This window comes from Mercenaria mercenaria, chromosome 14 (genome assembly GCF_021730395.1).
Source record: "Mercenaria mercenaria strain notata chromosome 14, MADL_Memer_1, whole genome shotgun sequence".
In the NCBI taxonomy this organism is placed as follows: Eukaryota; Metazoa; Mollusca; class Bivalvia; order Venerida; family Veneridae; genus Mercenaria; species Mercenaria mercenaria.
In genome coordinates this window covers 15,173,010-15,183,888 of record NC_069374.1, presented here as the reverse complement: position 1 = coordinate 15,183,888, position 10,879 = coordinate 15,173,010, and positions in this window count along the sequence as shown.

Below are 10,879 nucleotides of genomic sequence, written 5' to 3'. Positions count from 1 at the left end.
AATATAGCGTCTATTTTCGCGCATACTATATGAACTTTAGGAAATAAATTGTATCAATACAATACTGTTATAAAAAAGAGTGAAATTAATAAGTTTCGAAATTCTCGTGCACGCACCTCATGGATTTAAAGAAAAATGTATAATGATAGGTTGAACCCCACCACCTCCCCGACACACTCACCGTTATATACTGTAATTTAGTTATCGAACAGAGTTAGCGTTCATGTAGATTCTAATACTCAAGATTACGTGTCTCTAAAATTCTACGCTCAACTTCCTAAACACAAAAAAGGTAATTTACATTAAACTCGACTGACAAAAACTACAACAAGTATTATACAATGACAGGCAAAAAGCTACAAGTGAATTTAAATCTACAACCACAAAATACTTACGAACACGTTTATAACGGAACAGCCGCAAAAACTAACGAACAGAGTTTAAAGTTCGACAGGCCAAACTCTACACACCTGTTCTTAATATCCATCTAGGTAAGAAACATTAAATAACAATTTAATAGAATGAAGTAGTTTTTGTACCAAGGGATATTTCAATAGAGAAGCTAGGGAACTTGTTATATGTTATTTAGCTCACTTTTGAAAGACAGCCTGAGTTGGACAAAACTTATTCCAGATTCAAAATTGGATGTACGGACCAGTTGATATGACAATAGTTTCTATTGAGTCAAAATTCTTTAAGAGTCAATAGGCTAACCACTGTTATACTAATGTTATATAGCACACACTAATATCAATTTTATATTTAATCCTATAAATACATGAACTAGTATCAGATGCAAAATATAAAGCCGATAAATTAGGTTGACGGTCTTTTTTCCACAACTTTAGTAAAATATGCGAGTGAAGTACTCTCTATGGCCAAACAGAAAAGCCTATCAAAAAGTAAAGCAACGACATATTCATTCTGTGGTTGTACATGTAAACTATCATTCATATTTTCTTATTAAATCATGATATGCATCTTCCTCAATATCGCTTATTTACGAGAACTATTTTCCTACCTTCATGGCAACAAAGGCAAATAACTGGGGTCTGTATAACATTGTTCTATATCATGGATGTCTAAAGTCCACTTGAAAATAAGCTATTTCGCGCATACTTTTTTGAATTTTTTAAAACGTAAAAGGTGAAATTTGTTTTGAAATCCGTGCACAGCACTATTATTCAAAATTTTATAAACGGTTGAACCCCCCCCCCCGTTTAGGTATTAGTATCGACAAGTTGGTATGTGTTATGCCATTACTCTCACTACGCTAATTCCTACAAAAAAGTATTACTTAAAACTCGCGGAAAACTGAAAGTTGTAACTCGCAGGCCAGTAATACAGAATTTTAACTCGACAGTCCAATAACTAGGAATTCAACATCGAAGGGAAAAATAAACATTCTGAGGGAAAACGTTCCATGTTTCTGCAAAGACGCAGATTAATGGCAGGCAAAACTATCAATCGTTTACGTCGACGATGGCCAAACCGACAATTCTTAACTCGACAGGAACACAAACTGTTTAACTGACAGCAAATTAAAATTAATTTTTTTAATGTTCAGGAAACAGACATTCAGAACAAAGTACGAAAATTGTTTTGTTTTTCGGCTCTATTTTGAAATAATATTGAGAATATTTCTAGAAACAAATGGAAATGAATGGGGATTCATTGAATTGTTGCAAGAAAACATCAAGAGTAAGGGATGGATGTATTAAATTGTGAATTTTTATTTACATATACTAGATTTGTATCAGAAGGAAATAAATCCGATAATTAGGTTAGATGTATTCTAAATTAATATTTATTGTCGGTTACGGAAAAAAATAAAAGAAAGCAACATTATTCAATATTTGGTTTCGATAACTAAAATTAAATTCAATTATAAAGACATAAGCCTAATATTCTCATTAGCTAATAAGTCTTAGCCGACTAATATCTATAGTATGTTTTATTGACATGTCGTTATGCTAAAAGTGGAAACATGAAATGTGATAATGACAGATGTCGACGAACCAGAAACTTGTTTTTTCCATAGTAACTGAAGGTATACCAAACATTAAAACACGTTTCCTATATTCCAGTTATCCATTTCAGTGTATCCTACCTCATTTCCTGAATGCAATAAAACCATACATGGAAGACCACTGGTGCAATGCTTTAGAAGAAGCTTGGTCTAAAGTCTTCAAATGGATGCTTCATTACGTAGGGGACGGAATGCTGAAATATGAGGACGAATGATTTGACCATTAAAGACTGTACATCTATTTCAAGACTATCATGTGTCATGTTAATATGCATTGTGAAATATGTCATTGGTGTACCACATTGTATGTATATTAGTAGACAATATTTGTATGTTCAAGGTCAAAAGAAAAGAAATTGAATGATAGTTGATTATAAAATTATAAGTACAATGTAAGTATAATAATGATTTCCGGTTGAGATCCCTTTAAGGGCAACTACCGTAAGTAGAATGATTATAATATGACAACCCCGTGATATGTTTAATCACTGTTGTTTTAACTTAGTAATGAGTGCGAATTGATGACTAGACATGTATTAGATAATGTAAGTGGATTATGATACATGAGTGTCTTTCCATACGGTACACTTGTTTTTATTCAACGAGCTTAACAATTTAAATATCCATCGATTTGTCACCTTACATAGACAAGTCAATTCGAAACCACTGACGTCAGGACCAAAACTTCTCATCCTGAAAGGAAGCGGACTCTGGAGTGGTTAAAACACATTTATTATAATCTAGTTATGGCAATTATACATTTATGTGACCAACGGCCTCTGAGCAGATGAATAGCGCCCCTTAGTCAAATGGTAAATAGCGTTAGCAAACGATCTCGGGCCGCGCATGTCGACCCATGTGGCGTTGCGACAGTCATGTGACTATTGATAACGCGCATTGCGCAATCTTAGTCCTCCACCTTGATTTATGTGGAAAGTTGGCATTACTGCGGAGAAACAGTTTAGGCAGAAACCAGGAATACTGACATGTCTGCCGGACATGCGCAGCTGTTGAAAGGTTCCAAGCATGGCGCAAAGACCAACTTGTTATTTTCTCATGCAAACATAATTAGCGTTGTTGCACAACGACGGTGTCAAACATGATAAGAAGATTTATTTACTTGGAAAGATTCAATGCAATTTTAACTGTCCAGTATGTGGCTTTAATACCTGTAAAAAGAGCAGGGTAGATGCCGTCGAAAGAAACGGTATTTGTATAGAGTCGGAACATGTTCTCGGAAAATCTCGCATAAACAACGATAACATCAGGAACATATTGTGAAATCATTAATATTCGCGGGGACTATTTTTCATGGATTTCGTGGTTGAGTCAATCCACGAAATCTAATCCCAACGAAGAAGTAGCATTCCCATTCATTTTGTGTTCAAAACTTAAAAACCAGGAATTCATATCCCCACGAAATTGCCGTTTTGACCAAAACCACGAAATTTCATGCCCACAAAAGTAAATGATTTTACAGTAATGGTAATTTAGAAATGCTATTTACTTCACAAGTAACTCGTTTTAATTAAATGATGCATTTGTTAACATTTAATGTATAAAACAAACCGTTTACAATCGTCAAACTTTAAAATGCAGTAACGTCTTTAACAACGTACCTTTTTTGTTCTTGTCACTATCGCTTAAGATGGCGTGAAATTTTGTGCCAAGTACATAGTTCATGGAGCATGTTTTAAACGGTCAGGCGCCTGTTTTTCGCTGCGAAAACGTTCGTTCGCCAAAAGATGTCTGGAATGTTTATGCTTAAAATGAACATTCAATTTGTAACATATGACAGCAAAATATACTTTGAATGCAAAATGAACATTGTAAACATTTAAAACAACATCTCCGAGACACCAAATTCTTATGATAAAGTGCACTGAAACTTTATGATGATTTATTGTTTAATAATTCTCAAAAATCAATATCAAAACAAAATTCTATATGACTCCTTGATTGAGTTATAAGAGATAATTATAGACATAACATGAGCCGTACAATGGGAAAACCAACATAGCGGGTGTGCGACCAGCATGGATCCAGACCAGCCTGCGCATCCGCGCAGTCTGGTCAGGATCCATGCTGTTCGCTAACAGTTTCTCCAACTCCAATAGGCTTTAAAAGCGAACAGCATGGAGCCTGACCAGACTGCGCGGATGCGCAGGCTGGTCTGGATCCATGCTGGTCGCACACCCACTATGTTGGTTTTCCCATGGCACGGCTCACATAATTTTTTTCAGTTTTCAATCGTTGCAGTATATGTTATATTTTCTTTGTCATATGAAACATTCAGTCGTAATTTTATTTATTAAACGGGCGTTTTTAGCATAATTATATAATATTACTTAGAAGGATTCATAATAATTTTTCAACATAAAGTCAAAAACATCGAGTTGTGTCATATAAGCAGTGATACATTTGACTACTGAGAGAAATTAAAAATGGATATCTTACTCCATCTACCACTTAATACAAACCCTCCCCATAATCTGGGCACAACTCAGTTTCAAACTAGAGTTAGTACTGTCTTTAAAACAACAGATTTATAAACCTGTATCTACGTACATGCTATAAGTTAAGTAAAACCCCAGAGATTCTAAACCTGTGTTTATGTACATGCTAAAAGTTCAGCAGGAATTAAATTTAGTTCTGGGTATATTTAATTTATGATGGGAAATTGCTTTGATATACAGTGAAATAAATACTACATGATCATCTATAAACACACGATGTAAATCAGATAGCAAAAATCTAAGAGTTTTAACAATAAATACAGCACATATCAACCCTGAAAACACAACAAAACTTCAAAAGATTATTTATTTAACATAAATTAAGTGATATTTGTCGTTATGTAAATAGAATGTTTATAATCTGAGTGTAGGAAATGGAAATTAATATTGCGGATTTATGGCAACTATACGCAAATGGAATATTAATGTTTCAGAAATTAATATGGTAAAGTAATTACTTTTGCCATACGGAATAGAAATGTATAGATATTTCAGAATAATTGTTAACGTTGTTAGAGTGAGGAGTGACTAAATTCCTTATCAACGTTATTGCAAACAGTTTCTTTTCATATTAGAGCTAGTATAAATATTTGTTTAATAAATATATGCACTTTTGACCTTTTATATCTCCGGAAAATATGACTGTTGAAAATAAAATGTATATCTGGAATGGCATATGTAAATATACAGTCATTGATATACAGTAAATATTAATGTATTATCATACACTCCATATAATATCAAAATAAACTGCACGTTTTGCCATTTTTTCCAGGGTGAACACTCAACACAGTTAAATGATATATCTACATGTTTGTGAGTTCATGTAAGAAAGACATAAAATAATAAGGTATGCATCGTATTTAACTGTCAAAGATGCAATAAAATTTGTAAAGAGTTTGAAGCACGGAATGCAACCAAGACAAATAATAGTAGATTTGGTTTGATCGTGTCTGTTCATGAGAGGTAATGGAAACTGGAAAACTTTTTTACGGCCACCACACGACATGTCTAACATAAAAGTGTGTTTCATCAATTTTGGTATATATGCATTTATTGCATAAGTACTTTCTACAAACTGGACCGACTTTAACAGTACTTGACGAGAACAAAATAGAAACTTTTCTATAAAATCATTATAAGTACATTTATAATAAAGAATTTATCGACGTTGGGTGAAAAAAAATAAGTTACAAAGTGTGACACACGTAAACCACTTTACTGCTTTATGTAATGAATCTTGTAAGTTTGTATCACAATCCATATTTTCGTAAATTAATTTCAGCTTCTTTCGCCAAAATACTTAGATGTCTTCTAAAACGCCTTTACTGGCGCAATCATGTTTACATATAATGATAATGACAGACTACAACTTCAAAATATATATGTACATTGTATGGAAAAAATGCACTTGAAAATTCATTTTCTCCTAAACATATTTTTGGGATTCAGTATTGGAATGTATATTTATATACGTTCGAGCGATTTCGACCTTCTGAAAGAAATATTACATTGACCTATTTCTGCATTAAAAGAACAACTACTATTACAGTATAATAGCATATGAAAGTTATGGCACTATACAGCCCTGTCTGAGCTGCGATTATAAGAATCATGTTAATATTCTATGACAGTTTCTTTGTGTTGTATAAAAATATTTTGCGTTAAAAGTTGATGCAATTTGAAAACTAAAATTACCCAATAAAAGTATATTGTTTAGACGTACATGACAATGAAAGTTATATATTTGGATTGTACGAAGATGTATCTTTTCATCTAGCGATTTCACACACACACACGCACACGCGCACACAAATAATAATAATAACACACGAAAGGGATGTATCTGTTTCAGGTATTTTACACAGTACCTTGTAAATTGTGCTTTTAAGTGGTATTTAAAAAAAACGAAATCATTTCAGAAGATTTATAAACTTAACCATCTTTTTAGTAAGTATTGCAAATATATATTTACTGTTCTGCAGAACACTTTGAAAACCTCTGTACTTGTCTTCGTACATGCATTTGACGAAGGGAAAAATAGAAATAGTTTTCGTAAACGTATAATTTATTTTTATTTTTAATCTCGTTTTCTTCAATATGCACTATTTTCTATTTTATCAACCTAATATGAAGACCATTTTCCGAGCAAACTAAATTATATGTTTTAATAGAAAGCATAATTAAATGTATGAAATTTGATTACATTTCCTATAAAACATCAGTTTATCTAAACAAATCCGCCTCTGTTTTCTAGACAAAGAAATTTCAAAGCAATTTACCTCAGTCAGTATCACTGATAATCAGCGAATGTTCTTTTTCTAAATGTAACAGGCAATAGAAAGTTGCTTCATAAAGTTCACTGTTGTTAGCTGTATATCGTTACGTAATGCTTGAACCACAAAAGAATTCGGTTTACAGGTTAGAAGTGTAATATGACACTGAAAATGAGCGGTAGGACTCGAATATAAGGACTCCTTTGAATTGAGCCAGCTTTGATTTGTTATTCTTTAGTATTGACATGTTTTTCGGCGATGCCGTCTAAATTCGTTTTCGTTACTTATGCCACGTGACTTCAGTTTGCAAATCAAACTACTTGATAACGCATTATAGATAATTTATCAAAATGGAAGATTTATGCAACACTGCCTGATTGGACGAGAGTGTCAATTTCTTTCACTCTGTTGATTGTGCTACGCTGAGTGAAATGTAGACAAAGCGTTTATCCTAAACGACGCTGTTCACAGTTTTAAAGCTAACTTTGGCTCAGTATATTTAGCAAGAATATTGATATATCTCAAAATGATAAGTAAGTTTAATAAATATGATAAAAACCTGTTCAAATACCAACATATATCAAATTAAAGAAAGAGCTGAATACGGTCTGCGTATCACATGAATAAGGGTGTGATAAGAGTCTTTTATGTAGAGAAGTGCTTTTAAAAGATTTTCCTTGTTACAATTGTCGTCTGTATATGAAAAGGTTTCTTGCTTTTGTGACTTATTCAGATTGCATATTAAAATGCGTACTTGTTTGCTTTGATATATTTGTTATAAATTATTTAACTGATTTATTATATATGAATATTTTTCTTTAGTATGGTATGCAAACATTGAACTCAGTTGAAATCTGTTTTATTTTATATATGCTATATAATGACTGAATCTCATTACACTGAAATAAAGGTACGCTGCATACAGTTTATCTATGTGATATAACTACGGTCAAACTTTGCTTATGAAACAGACATATTGAAATAATTACAATTGTATGTTTTGCTTGACCTTCACTTTTTATAGGTGTGACGTCATTGTCCAAAGATTCATAAATAGCGAATATGCATTTGTTAAAGCGGGATCAATTGCCCTATTTTAGAAATAAATAAAAATAATAAATAAAAAACAGAGGATATTACATGAGTGTCTTTTCATATTGAATTTATTAAACGAGTTGAATAAAATAATAAAATGCGAGGCTCTGCCGAGCATTTTATCAATTTTATTCAACGAGTTTAATAAATTCAATGTGGAAAGTCACAAATGTAATATTCTTTTTATCACATGTTAGCCTTTCTTGTCGAAACATCAAAGATTTGACTTTCTTTTACCATATAAACAAGACAATTTGACCGACGTCGCCAATACAATGAACGATTATTCGTCTAAGGATAAACGAAACAAAATTGCAACCCTACGAAACTTTTGCGAAAAATTAAAAAAGAACCATTTAAATTGTTAAAGTGCGGTGTTTAGTTTTGCAAAATGTTAGATGAAAGATGAATGTTAGACGAAAAATTCATAAACTTCTTTCCTTATTACAATTCGCCGACCATCATTTTTAAAGATATTTCTTGTTACTACTGGTTTCTTTTCAACAACAGAAATAAATCGTATAAACTATTGACATCTGTTATCTTTAATGAAGCCGCAAGATATTGTAAAATTTCGTATGCTTATCTTTTGTAAGCCGCAATTAACGTTGTATCGATCGATATTTTGCACTTTTATGAAGTCATTAACCTATGAATTAATTTGTTCCTGATAAAACCTCAGTAGAATGTAAGCCATTATTTTGAATGTGTGTCTCCTTCTTCATTTAAATTTTCAATGAAAACGCGTACTTATTATACGTCACGTATTAAAAGTTGTGTTTTTTTAGTAAACTTTTAGCCTGCTGGTGGCAAGTGAATCTACCTTTGCGGCCGGTGCAGATCCGTGCAAGCTGATCTTGGTCAGCTCTGTCCGCTATGAGGTCAGTAAATTGAGTAATGAATGATAACGCCCAAATTAAATGATAGACTAGTCCATTTTAGAAATTTAGCAGGGTAAAGGTTAAGTTATTGTCGGCTGTAAATGACACATGGCTATTATTCAGCTTCAATCTTGACCGATATCCTAACTAGTATATATTATTGCAACGATCGAATTTGTTATTTTTCGTTTAAATTGTCTTTTGAAGGCTCGATCATTAGAAAATCAGCAAAGAGGAGTAGTTTGAAGTGTTGGATCATACTCGGTTATTTAATTTTTCAGTCAGTAGGGCCAGACTGACTATTTAACTATTTACAAACAAAGGAGTTTTACATTCATAACCAATGAACAAATATGAGGCTCAGCTCTTTTTATAATCGTAAATTATTTTACACCTTCAATTAGCAATATTTATACACAAATATATGTAAAGGCATATGTAAAACATCAGGGCAGGTACAATATGTAAAACATCTACTGGAAACTTTTCTGTAAAGCTACGCAAAATAATTGATTTAATTGATTTACTCAAACATTGGAACAGACTTTTTCAATGCAGAATGATCATAAAAGTCTTGCCATTATATCAGTATTCATACTGACATATGACTGATTAAGTTTACGATTGCGTTTTAAGATATAGTGCTGTATGTTGTTTCATGAGATCAAACTTAAGATCAAATTTGCCATTTGAACGGGAAGATTGTATTCCATAGACGTTTGTCAATCAAATGTTTCAAAGTGGTTAATGTATTCAAAAATGATATGTTGATGTTCACAATTTTAGGAGTGTGTAAGCAAGCCGCTTAAGTATGTGTATACTATGTAGATTTACTTATAGTGTATGTAAAATTGTAGAAAAGACGGTCTTTTAATACTAGAAATTTCGAAAACCGTATCATCAGATATTAGACCATGAACTAATTTGTGTATTCCGTATTATCATTCTCAAAGCGATAGGTAACCATCAAATTATAAGAAAAAATTGAAAAGATACTTCCTTCTTCTGCTATAGTGTTCAAATGTAATCAATGACAGTAAACATGTATCACGTATATGGGACGTTAGAACGTTTTCACCATGACTGAACAAATTGTAGACTCTCAGGTCGAGGCCACGAGGTAAATGTCTTTTTTTCTAACTGATATTTTTCTGGTAGCATGGTAAAGATGCTAAATCATTACAATGTGTTAGGCCTTTAACATAGCTCTACGGTTCATAAAATACTCCATCTGGTCTGTAAACATATATGAAACATATGATATCGCACCGGTGGTTCATCATATCTCAGAATTCACAAAGTTGTTGGAATTACACTTCATATCATAGATGAAAACAAAATAACGGACAAGACCTTCTGTTTGATTCATATATTGTGTAGAATGTTTCTCGCGATTTTCATACAGGTATTTAAGTAAATATAACACAATAGTCTGAAAACGACATGACAGGAATAAAATACTTTTCGTTGTGATCCAATGTTAAAAAGATACACCTGTCAGTTTAAAACGAGCAATTTTGCAAGTACACTAGACCTCCGATGAAACAGTTTACGGACAAACTCCGGAGACATTTAGAATCCTGCAACTCATATAAATTGTGTAATTTATAGGCTAGAATAATTAATTTCATTCATTAACTGAAGCGATGCTATCTTCCTTCATAAATAAAAGAACTTGGATGTTTTCCGAATGAAAGCCAGTACTAAAGAATGAAGAAACACATATGTAACACGCAAAATTATCAAGACCAGATCAGACACTGATTGCTAAATGAAATAGAACGCATTATCTCGATACAAATTCAGGTTATCAGAGGATTATGTCGCCTTGATAGACCTGAGGTATGCATGTTATTGAGGATAACTGTGAGTTGTGCTAATGCATGAACGACATACTTTAACTATTAAATCACCGGCCAAGTCTTTATTTTTCTTTAAATGTGTATTGTAGTTGATTGCGCGGTAATGAAGTAGCGTAGTAGCGACTAGCGTCAACTGCTCTATTATTTTACACTCTGCTGATTTAAAGGTCCATTACTAAGGGAAAGTGAGTTGGCAATTTTTTTCATAGCCAGTGCATAG